At 37.3% G+C, this 17,502-nt stretch overlaps 1 pseudogene; it reads right to left on the reverse strand.

Moving 5' to 3' along the window:
• Nucleotides 1–5,339: 5,339 nt before the first annotated feature.
• LOC131397693 (vomeronasal type-1 receptor 2-like) lies at nucleotides 5,340–8,170 on the reverse strand (annotated as a pseudogene).
• Nucleotides 8,171–17,502: the final 9,332 nt, after the last annotated feature.

Genomic DNA, 17,502 nt, shown 5'->3' on the forward strand with positions numbered 1-17,502 from the left:
CTTTGTCTTCCAAGATTGTCCCTTATCAATAGCCTTTACTTCACGTGGACATTAACCCACAGCAATGTTTGTCTAAATAGATGCTGGTCTGGTGATATCTGTGAATGCACCAGCCTGTGAGGCCGACTCAAAGAGCAGGCTTATAGTATCAATGTCTGCATTCTACTCTACGGTTTTCTTCCTTATGACAAATGACACAACAGACAGAGACAAAAAAAATACTGAACATCTCTGGGAGGAAAAGGATCAATAAGAACCAAAAGTACTCAGAGAAAATCTTTATCAGAGTTGCTATACCAAAGAAATAAGTTCTACAAATATTTTCTCCTTCCAATGTAAATTTAGAAAAGGAAACAAAAAGAACTCTCACCACTCTCACTTCCACTAGACCCTGCAGAAAGAGATCCAGCAGACTGATGTAGAATTCTTACCATCTGGTGGCTTTTTCTCTGAGTTTCCAGGATCACTAAACTACAGCAGCCTCAGATTGAGCAAAATTGAGCCAGTGAAGTTTCTCCTAGCTGGCATGGAAACTTCTGGGGACGTAAATTTTCCCCAACTCTTGTAGACTGTTTTTTCTGGTATATTAATTAAATTGATATGAGACAGATTAACAGGAGAAAAACAAATTTACTGCTGTACTTATGAAAGCCTCACATAGACACGAGAGGGTCAAAGACAGGCAATTGATGATTATATGCCATCCTGAGCTAAAGAGAAAAAGGTAGTGGTCTTGGTCTTTAAAGGGAATTAAGACAATTCACAGGAAGTGTGAAAGAGCATATATTTGATAAGTAAATCTTTGTCATGCCATGCAGAGACAATAGGACACAGAGAGGATTTCGAACAAACTGGCCCCGCTGAGCTCCCCCAGTTTAGCACCTCTAGCCTATTCTCTTTGTAGTTATCTCTGGTGACAGAACACTTTTTGCACCAGGCCCTGTATCTAAATTCTTTTAGGTGGTTATTGGGGAGTTTAAAAGCCCTTCCTCAGTCTTTTGGACCATGTCTTCAGCTCATAATAATCCACTTCAAAGTGACACATTTTGGGGAGACTCATTCTGAACCCCTTCAGTGGTATCAATGTATAGGGCTCTCCACAGACTTCATTTCCAAGCAGCCTCTCACAGACGCCTCCATATTTCCTGGTGCTTGCAGCGTAACACAGTGGCCAGCCCAGAATTCATATTCCCTTCAATCTTCAGCCAAGACTTGGTGCTCTGCCTGTCTGAGGCCTGAATTCCTAAAAGAAGGAAGAAGGGTATTAAATTTTATACTACCTGGTAACAAAAGCATTAGGTTTTCAGTTTTAAGGATGGTGGCAGAACACATGAGAATCTTGGGCCTGCAGCAAGAGACTGAATTTTTCATGTCACAGCTTGCAGCAAGAACTTTACATTTGAATTTGTTTCTGTTACCCTTCCCAATTACAGCATGGGAACTGCAAACAGGCCTAGGGTGGTTTGTACACACTGCAGATCTGCATCACAGCTGAGGATCTATGTGCTTAAGAAACCCCAATATTTTAAAGTGATTCATAAGACAACCTGCCCAACTTTTGTCTCCTATAAAGGTATTAGCTTTATTATATTGTTCAAGTAATTAATCAGCCTTTACCCCTGGTAAAGAAACAACCATATGAATTGAAGTCTATTTGTTATACAAAATGTTATCTTATCTTTGATAGGATAGTTTGGAACAGTAGCTGATAAAAGATATAAAAAAACAAGAGTGCTGCATGGGGAAAATATGTCATAACAGACTTTACTTCTCCCTTTAAATATTAGAAAAATCGGTCCTTTCAAGAAAAATGTCCATTAAAGATTCTGGACACCAGGACTTTGATTTGTGATGTCAAGGAATTGCTAAAAGTCTTTAGGCAGCAGAAAGAGATGGGCAGAATGGCCACAAGAATTCATTGAAAAGTCCATTTCAAGTATGATGTGATGCCAGTTGGTGAGGCTATAATTGATGAAAGAAAAGGAAAAAAATCAGAAGGTGACATTTTCTAAATCAATTAAAATTTATTAACCTTATTGGAAAGCAATATCATTTGCTACCCATATTACAACAAAGTGATTCTGAGTGGATTTCCAAGTAAAAATATAAAAATAATGTAATTTATAGAAGAAAACCAAGGAGATCATCTTTGTGTTCTTAGAATGGGAAAATGTTTCTGACACTGAACAAAAACATTAAATATAATGGAGAAAATGACAAATTAGATTAGAGTAAAATTCAGAGTTGATGTTCATCAAAACATAGAAAGAGATAGAGATCATGCTATGAAAAAACATTTAGACAGCACATATATAAAACTTGTATAAGTCAACTAGAAAAAGAAAGATAATAGGGAAAAGGTGAAAATATTCCAAAAAAACCTTTAAAATAAAAGGTTTCCCAAAGTCTATTTCATATGTGAAAAAATATTCAACTTCCTAAGTTATCAGGAAAGGCAAGTAAAATCCCTACCTGGAAACATGATAACAACAGGAATACCAAATGAAAATGACAGAAAATACATAGTGTTCACACAATGTTGATAAATGAAGAATCTCTTGCTCTGTTGGTGGGTGTGGAAACTGCTTTAAATAAAAACCTTTTGGAAAATATTTCACAGTGTGTAATACAAATGGATAGATTTAAGTCTTTTGTCATAAAATTCTACTACCGTGTATACACCCAAAAGCATTACATACATTTCTCACAAAGAGAAAAAAATTTACATATGAGAAGTAGTCCTAATTTCTCCGAAACTAAAAAGAACTCACATGAAGATTGGCAGAGGAATGATTAAATTAATTCTTTTATATTCAATTTCGATAAATTCACAAATATCATATGGAATAAAAAAACAAAAACAACAAATAAATGAATGTTGTTTACACCAAAATTAGTGTAAAATTAAAAATAGCCTGAAAGTCTTCTTTGCTCTTAGATGTCACAATACTGGTTAACTAGCAAATGTAGTGATGTGTGGGGTAAAAATGTGGTTTCTGCAGAATGCTACCAAATTCTAATTTTTGTTTGTCTAGATGTTGAGTACAGAAGGATATTCAGTTTGTGCAATTTAATTGAGCTGTGCATTTATGACCTGTGTATATGACATTAGCATTTTTTTTTAAGAGACTGAACACTTAGCTGGCTTTTTTATGTGAGGAAGATTGGCCTTGTGCTAACATCTGTTGCCAATCCTCTGCTTCTTTTTCTTTTTTCTCCCCAAAGTCCCAGTAAATTGTTGTATGTCATAGTTGTACATCCTTCTAGTTGCTCTATGTGGGATGTCGCCTCAGCATGGCTTGATAAGCGGTGAGTGGGTCCGCGCCCAGGATCCGTACTGGCAAACCCCGGGCTGCCAAAGCAGAAGGTGCAAACAACCACTACGCCACCGGGCGAGCCCCGACATTGGAATTTTTTAAAAATACAGATTGACAACAAAATGGAGAGCTTAATGGATTATTGTTGGATTGCCATGATACCATCCAAGTGGAGGTTAAATATATTAAACAATTACACTCTGATTATTTTTTGAGAGTATGCTGTAATTTCTAAGTTAAAAATTAAAATATCATAAATGTATAACTACCAAATTGAAAGGGGTCAAATGTGGAATTATTTTAAAAAATTAATAAGAAATAAAGTTATGATAGTAAAACCAGGAACATATAACTGATGTAATGAAGAACACACTATAAATTGGTAATTACAATCCAAAATGTAACCATTACTGTATTAAATATAACTACACAATTACTCTTGCTAAGGTTAAAAATATTACCATAGTCAATTGATATTTTCAAAGAGAGATACCTAAGACTTCATACGGAAAAAATGAAAAATATATTCTATACAAATTTAAACCATTAACCAATTAGCATATGGATAAACATATCAGATAAAATAGACTTTAAAGTTAAAGTAGTTTTGCTATTATCATTATTTGCATTTTTTTATGTCTTGATTTACAATTTTGCAATGTTATGGATAAAAAATAAGCATAATTTGAGTGATTTTAAAATTATACATGTGTGCACATATAAACACGAGAATCACACACATAAATGTGTATATACATTCAAATACCAGCAAACAAATGTATATATATACTCACACATATGTTTAGAGTCTCTTATGTTGTAAATATTTCTAAGTGTATTGTGAGCCTAGAATGTTTCTCTATTTTCTTGACAGAATGATCAATATATATCCATCAGGTGAAACAAATGCTTTGTTTCTAATATTTGAAACTTGAACTCTTTGTATCAGCTTCTTATATAAATATAGAAAAATTAATATTAAAATCATTTGTAAAGTTAAGGAAATATCCATTTTATTTCTTTGAATATCCAGAGATAAACAGCATCGCATAAACAAAATGGATTCATGTCTTACGCCTCCAAATGAACATTCCCCCACTTCTTCAAGGTTAGTGGAAGTCTCCACCATAACCTTATTTTTTCACCTTTGAGACATGGAAGTGAAACTTGGAACATGTTTCTGCCATCATGTCTAATTGACATCTTCACATTATAGAAAATAATCTACCTTCTACAGATCCCAAAATCCATATAATTTTATCTCAGATGAAATGCATTAATAGGCAACACTTTACATAATATCTCTTAAAAATCTGTAAAAACATATTTTTATGGTCTCATTTATCTGACTCCAATTTTAATGGTCATTTCTACATGAAAGTGTTCTAAAGATACTCTCTGCCATCATAAAATATTATTTCAAATGAGTATGGTCTCTCTAAGGATGTCATATACAAGACTCATACTTTTCTCTCAAACATTTTACTCTCTGAAAATGAATTTAACCTACAGTTTCACTTAATGTTCATTTTCTTGTGGGAAAATTTTCCCTCCTTCAGTTTCCAAATGACAGTCTCAAATGGTGTTCCTGCTTTATGGAACCTTTTCTACAATTCCATAAGTGGTTCATGTCTGTAAAACTTACCATATTTTGATTGAAAGTTACATTCTTAATGACTTCTCTACAATCTCCAGTTTCCAGAATCACAGTTATAATAGATATATAGAATCTTAATTCTTTGTTGCAAACATTAATTTCAATTACATAAATATTAACATGATAATGATATCATATTTCATTTACAGTTACCATTCATGATATCATTTATTTAGGAGCAGAAGCTCAGTCATTCTTATTTGCCACTCTCTTGTCATGTGACTATTTTATAAATGTGCTTATACATTGAAGGGAATTAATGAATAGACAAAGAACCATTTAATAAACATACATTTTACACTTTCAGGATAAGTTGAAGTTATTATATTCCTTTCCACAGAAAGCAGAGCCTAGATACTCTGGGGTCAGCTCATGAGAATGTAGGTGCTGACAGCTGGGAAACATATATTGATTAGGATAGAAGCATTCCTCAGTGACAAACTGGGACTATTTAAAACCACCAAGAAAACGTGGATGATAGAGGAGGGTGTCCGCAAAAATAAGAAGGTGCACACCAAGACGAGGATGCTTTGCACAGCTGTAGTCTCAGGGGAGGATCTGGGGGAGAGATTGTTCCTGTGAATGTATTGGACGTTCTGCCCGTGCCTGCGCAGGATGAAAACCACGGAGCTGCTGGACCAGATCTGAGCCCCAAGCAGAAACTGTCACAGAATAATACTAAGGCTACATGGAGTGACTGTGTGATATCGTGTTGAGTTACAGAATGACAGTACCCAAAATCTTTTTCCCCTGTGATGTTTGTGTTACTTCTTTTGCCCGACATATACAAAAGAACCATAAAATTTAGCAACATGTTCAGGATTCAGCAGAAGACATTGAAGGTTTCTGTGTATTTGGGAGCTTTCACTTTAAGCTCTGCCCACCTAGAGTTCAAGGGGCTGATCATGATAGTCCTGAACACACTCAAGAGGCAGGTGGTGCCAATGGACACATCCCTGATCACTCTGTGAACATAGAAAACAAGTTTGCATCCAAAATCACTAAAGAAATGTTTCCACCCCAAACCTGCCATCATTTCGGGGACTCCTTTAGAAAAAATGACTAAGATGTTGGTTACCGTCAGGTGCTTGAGAATCAAATCTGTGAACATACATGTGTATCCTTTTAAGTAAAGGAAGAGATAATGGTAAAGAAGAGAAAAATTCCCCAGAATTCCAACTATCAGCTGTAATAAAAGGATCATTCCTATGCTAAAACCCTGGAGGCCGTTCTGTCAAATCCCAAGGAGTGACAGTCATCTTCTGAGTCAGATATTTGTGCATGAGAAGTAAGGCACGAGCTACATGCATCATGTCAAGTGAAATTCCATATTGTTCTCCTTTTACCTCAGTTCCTACTTAGAAATAATTATTTATAATTTTTATTTTCTAACAGGTTTTCAAGTATTGACTGTTAAATGTTTAAAGTGCTTTTTACAGAATGTGGTTCACTACTATAAAGGCTGTGTGCATTCAGCTCGTGTTCTTCATAACTTCCTGAGAGGGTCAGTCCTAGTATTTTCAATGAAAAGAGAAGGAGCACTGAGGCAGAGCAAGGTTAGTGATTTGTCAAATCCCAACCATTTTTATAGGAATAGTGGAGGTTTGAACTGGCTGGGCTCACATAATGTCAGTGCATTTGACCACAATGCCAATCTACAAAGCTAATTAGATACATTCTTCAAAGTGCATGTGTATATTTAGATATTTTCATACTTTGTTCCATCATTTTACGTTGGAGGTATTTTATTTTATATTTTTGTAACAAGTTTCCATTATGCGTAAGTTTTTATTTTATAGGCATATACCAATTATGGATAAAGTTTTAAATATCCTAGTAGAATCTAGATGCACTGATTGTGGTAGAACTCTACAGCGACCTGCTCCATAACAAGCTGTATTGACAAAATGCATTATTGACTTTATATTGGATCAGCTATAGGAACACTAATTTGCTTTTATGGCAGGAATGAAATGATATATATGTCAAGAATCACTTAATGCTCTTCTGTACCCTGGACTTGAAACACCAATATATGATAGAGTAGTGTCAGGTAGAAACTCAATATTACTAATTTGAAATGACAAACTAACTTGTTTATTAACATCATTTAAGAAAAAGTATTAGTAATAAGGCAAGCCTTGTGGAACATGTTTAAATATGACATGCACACAAAATGAATCTTCAAGGTGTGAAAACTTTCATATTTTATAAATTGAAACTTCAGAGCTTATAATTGATATGTGAATATTTTAAACCAGAGTATAGACCCAAGATAATTTTGTGTCTAACTGCTATCTGAAATCCATTTTGTATCATTACCATTTCTTTAAATGCTCCTTTCCTAATTTGAAGATGAAAAATGGTCTCACCAAAATCAATAGATCATGGATATTTTCAGTTGAAAAACATAATGTCTCCATTAATTATTTCACACAACCAGAGTTAGAGAAAACATTTCTCTTCCAGAAATTATCATTCCTATGCACTGGTTCCGTGAAGGATTTGATAATTCTAGATTTATTCTAGCTTTTATGAATCATGGAGGTGTTCTAGGCACACCTCTCGTAATCCTGAAAGTGTAGTCCCTGATCCCTGTAACATAGCCTGACTGCAGATATGTTTTAGACCTACAGCCATGGTCCACATTAAAAGTGAGATTTCATTATCACTTGGATTAAACAGCAACAATCACTGTCTGTGAGGGTTACACTAAATCACGTTGGGAGGCATCAGGGATCGTGTTGGGTCTAACACACTCCTCTCTCTTTACTAGCTCAGCTCAAGCCTCAGAATCAATCTTCCTTTCTGCATGGCTTTGGCACTGGATCAGATCAAATACAGAAGAATCTCTTTTTTCCCAATATCATCACTTACCCAGATTCCTGACACCCCTCCTTGCTTGCAGACTTTGCCTCTCAAACTGGAAAGGAAAATACTCACCTGACTCCTTCCAGCTGCCAGGAAAGAGGCCAGTGTAGTATTTACCACAGCTGATGCTGCATGAGAGGGTGGGAGGCAGCGAGACCACGAGAAAGGGGTTTGTGGTACTGTGACCTCACCTCCCCTCTGAACTGCAATTATCTTTTCACCTGTAGCTGCAACGAGAGGACAGGCTTGGGAAGCTGAAAATATTTGTGAAAAGTTTTTCCCAGTTGTTAATTGCCATAAACAATGACAAGTTTCTTGTTGTCATCTCCAAAGAAAACTTAGCAGCATTTGGAGATACTCTCTCTTTTCCTTGGTCTCTGGAGGTAGAAAGAATCTCACCGGGAGGGAGCAGGAAATACTGGGCTCTGATACCTAAAGGACTGGCTGTGAAGTACCTGAGGCTGATGCTTGGCCCATAATCAGGTCTGTGGGTCTCAGGCCTGCTAGCAGAGGTGCAGGTGGGTGTGACTCCCCCAGGTCCCTGAGTATGCTCTTACCTGGTCACTAGGCTGGTCTCTGGGTGGGTAGGACTGTTCCAGACCAGGGTATAACAGGGCTAGAGCCAGACAGGTAGTGGGATTGCTTCAGGGACCAAAGTTCCAGTGCAAGTTAAAGCCTGTTACCAGGGGCGCTTATGTGCATCACACCTGTTGGGTCCCTTACGTGTGTCCCTTTGGCAGGCATGGCTTCCATTGGGTCCATGTGCAGGTCCCTGAGTTGGCAGAGCTGCCTCTGGTCCATATTTGAGTAGATCTGGTGCTGGAACAAAGGGCTGCTTCAGGGACAGGGGTTGGGTCTGAGGTCTGCAGGGTGTTACTAGGAGCACCTGCAGGTGTGTCTCCTCTCAAATCCCTTGGGTTGGTCCCTTGGGGGTTCCTTGTGTGGGAGGAACTCCCTCCAGATCATGGTAGAGGAAAGCTAGAGCTGGGTCATGGGAAAGCTTCACAGGGATTGCAGTTGGATCTGAATTTAGTGGGCCTGTTACAGGAGGTGTTATGGGCATGGCTATGGCCAGGCCCCTGGGCAGGTCCCTCGTAGGCAGAACTCCCTCTAGATTGTGGTAAAGCAGGTCTGGATTCGCTCATGAGACTGCTTCAGGGACCACAGTTGGGTCTGAGATTGGCAGGTAATTACCTCAGGCACAGATGGGTATGGCTCTTCCTGGGTCCCTTGGCAGAAGTGGCCAGAGGCAGGACCACAGACAAGTGTGACTAGAGCTGAGTCCACAGTGAGACATCACAGTTTCTGGCCCGTAGGCAGCACAACAGTCAGCGGCCCTGCCCCCAGTGCTGGCTCCTGATTTCTCAAAGTGCTCCTCCTCAGTCTTGGGCTCCACTGGGGTTTTGCAACCTCCTACCTGGATCCCACAGCTCCCACAAAGACACTTTTCTTCATGAATGACTGCTAAATTGTGTGTGGGGGATGTGCTGACATCACTCCAGAATATAAATTCTAAGTGCTCTTTTGTTGTTATTGTTGTTGTTTAGTTTTACCCTTATCTAAACCATACTAAGAGGTAAAAGTGCTAATATTTTTCTAGGTGTATTAACCATTTTTTTTTAAAAATGTTTTTCATCCAAAAAATTCACTAGTCATTGGTAGATCTGCAATCCCTGGTGTAACTTCCGTGGTTGTGTAAAGTTACACAGCAAAAGAGAGTATGCTGAAGTACTTAAGGTTACAGTTCTCTTTATAAGGTGACCTTAAAATAGAAATTCATGCTAGATTGTCTTGGTCGGCCCAAAGTAAACACAGGAGCTCTTAAACCAGAAAAGTCAGAGATATGTGGCCAAAGAAGGTGTTAGATGTGAGAAATATTAAGGGCTTTAATATACTGTTTCTGTGTTTGAATACTGGAGTTGGAAGCATGCATAAATCACTAAAGGAAACAAATTCAGCCAACAACTGTTCAATCCTGGGAACTGATTCTTCCCTTGAGATTGAAGAGATGGGCTCAGGTCAGCTGCATCTTGATTTGGGGACTATATGACCCTAACCAGAGTGATAAAGCCAAATAAGCTACAATATTGACTTATATACTGTGAGAAAATACATGGGTATTGTATTAAGCTGCTAATTTTGTGGTAATTTATGTCAGAAATGAAAAAGTGATACATGTAAGAATAAGTTTGCTAAAATATTTGCACAATGAAATACAGTAAAAGTAGCCATAATTTGACTCTTAACTAGTTTCTAACAGTTTGAGTTGTATCTGATTTTTTATGCAATTTTAAAATATGTCACACTATTTCAGAGTATGTCACATAGACACTATTGACATATATGGATATTTTCAATATTTACGTAAATATTTTCATATTGGGGTTAGCCAATCAAATTCCCCTCCTCATGCAGTGATGTACAAAGAAGATATCTTCAAGTACATAGTCAGAAATACTACATCATATCCATGTTGAATGCCAATGAACCATATTTATGGAAACATCTCCTGTCTGTACATTTACAGAGTTGAATTTGTCTGTCTCCTGCTGTCACCCACAACCGGTCATGTGCATTATCGATCTTGATGATTTGTGCACATGTGGATTATCCATATGTTTTTTGAGACATGAGATTCCTTCACCTAATGATTACACTTTTTCACTCTGAGTGGGGAATTGCTAAAGGGCCCTTGCTCATGGCTATAAGAGAGAATATCCCACTGTGTCCCCACATGTCATATCTTCCATGTTTTGGTTACTTTTCTTTTGAGTGCCTCCATCATATCTCCCCAGGAGAAGGAGCTTGCCCAGGGAAAACAAGTGATTAGAGAGGTCTCCTGTCTCCAAACTGGTGTAGGCCCTCCAGCGCCTCCCTGTACAGAACGAGGCATGTTCCCAGGACAATGTCTTCAGCTGAGTAACCCTCATGGTCTACAAAATCCCTCCTCAAAGTGCCTGTGCTCCAAGAGGTTTCCATTGAAATGCTGCAGTTGTAGATTATGCTCCCAGAGGAATCAAGAAATACCCCTCTCACACCAGGGCTAAACTTGCAGCTGCATCCTAGTCCCTCCACCATCCTGGGTCTCAGAACCACCATGTAGAATCCAGCGAGGCCCAGGACCACAGGTCATCTCAAAGTTCAGGCCCATATCTAAGACCAGAACCTCTACCACAAATCATTCCTCCCAACTACTCCATGCTGTCCTTTTTATGGGGTTTTGATCACCTCTCCCTCCATTGCTTGCCTTCCTTCCTATCCATTCCATGGCATATGCACACAGGGCACCAGGGTAGGTACTCAGGCACCTTGATCCTGCACCTCCTTCAATCTATCTGGCACCAAATGGGGTATCAGTTCCTTGGGAATGGATGCCCAGAATTCTCCTTCCCAGTATAAATGTGTAGGACATCCACTAGGCCCTAATCTAAAGGGGAAATGACAAATTAGTTTACATGAAAATTAAGAACTGATCTTCATCCAAAGATGAGACTGAGAGAGAGACTGAAAAAGGCAAGAGAGGATTTGTATCCAACAAATATAAAATCTCCTAAAAATAAACAGGAAAAAGATAGACAAAATATTATGAAAAAATGAGAACTACAGTCCAGAAAACACTTCTAAAAAGATACCAAAAAACTATTTAATATGTGAAAACATGTTCAAATCCTTAGTAATTAAGGAAATGTAAATTAAACCATCATCTGCTACTATCACACACCAAAAAAAAGACTAAAATGAAAATGACAGAAATGAGCAGTGTTGTCAGGATGTGGATAAACCAGGAATCTCGTACACTGTTGGCGGGTGTAAAAAATTAGTATTAAAATATGTTTTGGAAAATGTTTCACAGTCTAATAAATTTGAGCTGATGTATACATATGGCTCAACAATTTCACTAACATATAAATATACTCAACTATTGTTTGTACACGACACATTAAAGGAAATTTCTGGAATTTACATACCAGTACTGTTGCTAACGGGTACAAAATGAAAACACTCTAATAAGCATTAACAGTGGAATGATGAAATTAATGCTTTGAGATTTCATCAAAGCAAATTATATGGCAATATTAATGAATAAACCACAGCAACATGCAACAACACAGATACATTCATAAAAAAACATAAGGAAAGAAAAAGTTAAAAAGAAATAAATGTACACCTTCTTATTTATGTAAAATTTTTAAAAAAGCAGCTGAAATTTACATATGCTGTTAGAGATGAGAATACTCTTTAATGTTAGGGCGGTGACTGTGAGGTGCAAAATGTGGCTGTGGGGGAGGTGCTGACCGTATTGTGTTTTATGAGACACGTGTTACATAGACAGTATGTTCAGTTTTTGAAATTTCATTGAGCTATGGTTTTATAACTTGCTTGTGATGTTAAAACTTTTTTAGTATGGATCAATAATACAAAACAAACTGGGAGGAGGTTAATAGATTATTGTTGGTTGGGTTGCCATCATGTTGTCCAGGTGGAGGTTAAATGTGTAAAAAATATCACTCTCATTAGTTTTTAACAGTATGCTATAATTTCTGGATTAAAACTAAAGCGTAATGAACATACAAACCCCAAGTAAAAGTGGTAAGATACAGAATTATTTTAAAAACAATAAAAAAGAAGTTGGTAGAAAAACTAAAAACATAAAACAAGTGTAATGAAGAACACACGAGAAATTGGTAAGTCAGGTCTGAAACATATCCATTATTATATCTAACAAAAATAGACTAATTACTCCTGTTAATGTCAAGCATATTTTAGTATATTCAATTGGATACTTTTTCAAGAAATATAGCTAAAATATATGGATTAAATTAGAAAAAAGAAAAATACATGTAATTTTAACTAATTAAACAAGTAGCATGGTGATATACATATCAGATAAATAGACTTGGTGTTAGTCTCCTAGGGCTGCCATAACAAAACTCCACACGCTGAGTGTCTTAAAGAATAAAAAAATATTTTCTCACAAATCTGGAGGTGGAGAATCCAAGATCAAGGTGCTGATAGGGTTGATACCTCCTGAGGCTTCTCTTTTTGTCTTGCAGACAGCTGTCTCCTCACTGTGGCTTCCACGGCCATGTCTCTGTTGATGTGTACTCCTGGTGTCTCTTCTTCTTCTTGTAAAGACATTAGTCCTTGGGCTGGCCCTGTGGCCAAGTGGTTACAGTTCTGCATGCTCCACTTTTGCGCCTGGGTCCACGGGTTCGGATCCCAGGCGCAGACCTGCTCCACTGATCAGCCATGCTGTAGAGGCATCCCACATACAAAAAAGGGGAAGATGGGCACAGATGTTAGCTCAGCTAATCTTCCTCAAGCGAAAAAAGAGGAAGATTGGCAGCGGATGTTAGCTCAGGGTGAATCCTCCTCAACAACAACAACAACAAAAAAGACACTAGTCCTACAGGATTAGGACTCTACCCTTATGAGCTCTTTTAATCATAATTGCCTCTTCCAAGGCCCTATCACCAAATACAGCCATATAAAGGATTAGGGATTCAACAAACAAATTTTGAGGGGATGCAATTCAGTCCATCACATACTTTAAGCTTAAAGCAGTTTGTTATTATTGTAATTAGTATTATTATTATTTTTTAATTTTTTGTTTATTGCAGTAACATTGGTTTATGACATTGTAAAAATTTCAGGTGTACATCATTGTTCTTCTATTTCTGCATAGATTACATCATGTTCACCACCAAAATACTAATTACAACCCATCACCACACACATGTACCGAATTATCCCTTTCACCCTCCTCCCTCCCCCCTTCCCCTCTGGTAACCACCAATCCAATCTCTGTCCCTATGTGTTTGTTTATTGTTGTTATTATCTACTACTTAATGAAGGAAATCATACGGTATTTGACCTTCTCCCTCTGACTTATTTCACTTTGCATTATACCCTCGATGTCCATCCATGTTGTCACAAATGGCGGGATTTCATCGTTTCTTATGGCTGAGTAGTATTCCATTGTGTATATATACCACAGCTTCTTTATCCATTCATCCCTTGATGGGCACTTAGGTTGCTTCCAAGTCTTGGCTATTGTGAATAACGCTGCAATGAACACAGGGGTGCATGTACCTTTACAAATTGGTGTTTTCAAGTTCTTTGGATAAATACCCAACAGTGGAATAGCTGGATCATATGGTAGTTCTATCCTTGATTTTTTGAGGAATCTCCATACTGTTTTCCATAGTGGCTGCACCAGTTTGCACTCCCACCAGCAGTGTATGAGAGTTTCCTTCTCTCCACATCCTCTCCAACACATATTGTTTCCTGTCTTGTTAATTATAGCCATTCGGATGGGCGTGAGGTGATATCTCATTGTAGTTTTGATTTGCATTTCCCTGATAGTTATTTTGAACATCTTTTCATGTGTCTGTTGGCCATCTGTATATCTTCTTTGGAAAAATGTCTGTTCAGGTCTTTTGCCCATTTTTTAATTGGGTTGGTAGTTTTTTTGTTGTTGAGATGCATGGGTACTTTATACATTTTGGAGATTAAGCCCTTATCAGAAGTATGGTTTGCAAATATCTTCTCCCAATTCTTAGGTTGTCTTTTCGTTTTGTTGATGGTTTCCTTTGCTGTGCAGAAGCTTTTTAGTTTGATGTAGTCCCATTTGTTTATTTTTTCTATTGTTTCTCTTGCCCGGTCAGACGTGGTGTTTGAAAAGATGTTGCTAAGACCAACGTCGAAGAGCGTACTGCCTATGTTTTCTTCTAGAAGTTTCACAGTTTCAGGTCTTACATTCAAGTCTAATCCATTTGGAGTTAATTTTTGTGTATGGTGTAAGGTAAGGGTCTACTTTCATTTTTTTGCATATGGCTATCCAGTTTTCCCAACACCATTTGTTGAAGAGACTTTCTTTTCCTCATTGTATGTTCTTGGCTCCTTTGTCAAAGATTAGCTGTCCATAGATGTGTGGGTTTATTTCTGGGCTTTCGATTCTATTCCATTGATATGTGTGTCTGTTTTTGTGCCAGTACCATGCTGTTTTGGTTACTATAGCTTTGTAGTATATTTTGAAATCAGGGAGTGTGATACCTCCAGCTTTGTTCTTTTTTCTCAGGATTCCTTTAGCTATTCGGGGTCTTTTGTTGTTCCATATAAATTTTAGGATTCTTTGTTCTATTTCTGTGAAAAATGTTGTTGGAACTTTGATAGGGATTGCATTGAATCTATAGATTGCTTTAGGAAGTATGGACATCTTAACTATGTTAATTCTTCCAATCCAAGAGCACGGAATATCTTTCCATTTCTTTGTGTCTTCTTCAATTTCTTTCAGAAATGTTTTATAGTTTTTGGTGTACAAATCTTTCACCTCTTTGGTTAAGTTTATTCCTAGGTATTTTATTCTTTTTGTTGCAATTGTAAATGGGATGGTATTCTTAATTTCTCTTTCTGCTACTTCGTTGTTAGTGTATAGAAATGCAACTGATTTTTGTATGTTGATTTTGTATCCTGCAACTTTACCATATTCGTTTATTACTTCTAAAAGTTTTCTGGTGGATTCTTTAGGGTTTTCTATATATATATATATATATATATATATATATATATATATATATATATATATATATATCCCTGACTTCAAAACATACTACAAAGCAATAGTAATCAAAACAGCATGGTACTGGTACAAAAACAGACACACAGATCAATGCAACAGAATTGAAAGCCCAGAAATAAAACCACACATATACGGACAGCTAATTTTTGACAAAGGTGCTAAGAACATGCAATGGAAAAAGGAAAGTCTCTTCAATAAATAGTGTTGGGAAAACTGGACAGCCACATGCAAAAGAATGAAAGTGGACCATGTGCTATCGCCATTCACAAAAATTAACTCAAAATCGATCAAAGACCTGAAGGTGAGACCTGAAACTATAAAACTCATAGAAGAAAATATAGGCAACTCACTATTTGACATTGGTTTTAAAGGAATCTTTTTGGATGATATGCCTACCCAGACTAGGGAAACTAAAAAAAAATAAACAAGTGGGACTTTATCAGATTAAAGAGCTTTTATAAGGGAAATGAAACCAGAAGCAAGATGAACAGACAACCAACCAGCTGGGAGAGAATATTTGCAAAACGTACATCTGACAAGGGATTGATCTCCATAATATATAAAGAACTCACACAACTGAACAACAAAAAAACAAGCAACCTGATCAAAAAATGGGCAGAGGAAATGAACAGACACTTCTCCAAGGAAGATATACAGATGGCCAATAGGCACATGAAAAGATGCTCAACATCACTAATCATCAGGGAAATGCAAATCAAAACAACCCTAAGATACCACCTCACGCCTGTTAGAATGGCTATAATCACCAAGACAAAAAACAAGAAATGTCGGAGAGGATGTGGAGAAAGAGGAACCCTCATACACAGCTGGTGGGAATGCAAATTGGTGCAGCCTTTATGGAAAACGGTATGGAGATTCCTCAAAGAATTAAAAATAGAGATGCCCTATGATCCAGCCATCCCACTACTGGGAATCTATCCAACGCACCTGAAATCAACAATCCAAAGAGGCTTATGCACCCCTATGTTCATTGCAGCATTATTCACCATAGCCAAGAAGTGGAAGCAACCTAAGTGTCCCTCGACTGATGATTGGATTAAGAAAATGTGGTATATATATACAATGGAATACTACTCAGCCATAAAAAAAGACAAAATCGTCCCATTTGCAACAACATGGATGGGCCTGGAGCGTATTATGTTAAGTGAAATAAGCCAGAAAGAGAAAGACAAACACTGTATGATCTCACTCATATGTGGAATATAAACCAACACATGGACAGAGAAAACTGGACTGTGGTTACCAGGGGCAGGGAAGGTGGGGGGAGGGGGGTTGGGGGTGGGCACAAGGGGTGAAGGGAGTCATATATATGGTGATGGACAAACAAAAATGTACAACCCAAAATTTCACAATGTTAGAAACCATTAAAACATCAATAAAAAAAAAATCATGTCATCTGCAAATAGTGACAGTTTCACTTCTTCCTTTCCAATTTGGATCCCTTTTATTTCTTTCTCTTGCCTGATTGCTCTGGCTAGGACTTCCAGTACTATGTTAAATAGGAGTGGTGACAGTGGGCATCTTTGTCTTGTTCCTGTTTTTAGAGGGATGGCTTTCAGTTTTTCACCATTGAGGATGATATTAGCTGTGGGTTTCTCATATATGGTCTTTATTATTTTGAGATACTTTCCTTCTATACCCATTTTATTCAGAGTTTTTATCATAAATGGATGCTGTATCTTGTCAAATGCTTTCTCTGCATCTATTGAGATGATCGTGTGATTTTTATTCTTCATTTTATTAATGTGGTGTATTACGTTGATTGATTTGCGAATGTTAAACCATCCCTGCATCCCTGGAATAAATCCCACTTGATCATGATGTATAATCTTTTTAACGTATTGTTGTATGCGATTTGCTAGTATTTTGTTGAGGATTTTTGCATCGATGTTCATCAGTGATATTGGCCTATAATTTTCTTTTTTTGTGTTGTCCTTGTCTGGTTTTGGTATCAGGGTAATGTCAGCTTCGTAGAATGAGTTAGGGAGCATCCCCTCCTCCTCAATTTTTTGGAAGAGTTTGAGAAGGATAGGTATTAACTCTTCTTTGAATAT

The sequence above is a fragment of the Diceros bicornis genome, chromosome 34, assembly GCF_020826845.1.
Source record: "Diceros bicornis minor isolate mBicDic1 chromosome 34, mDicBic1.mat.cur, whole genome shotgun sequence".
Classification (NCBI taxonomy): domain Eukaryota; kingdom Metazoa; phylum Chordata; class Mammalia; order Perissodactyla; family Rhinocerotidae; genus Diceros; species Diceros bicornis.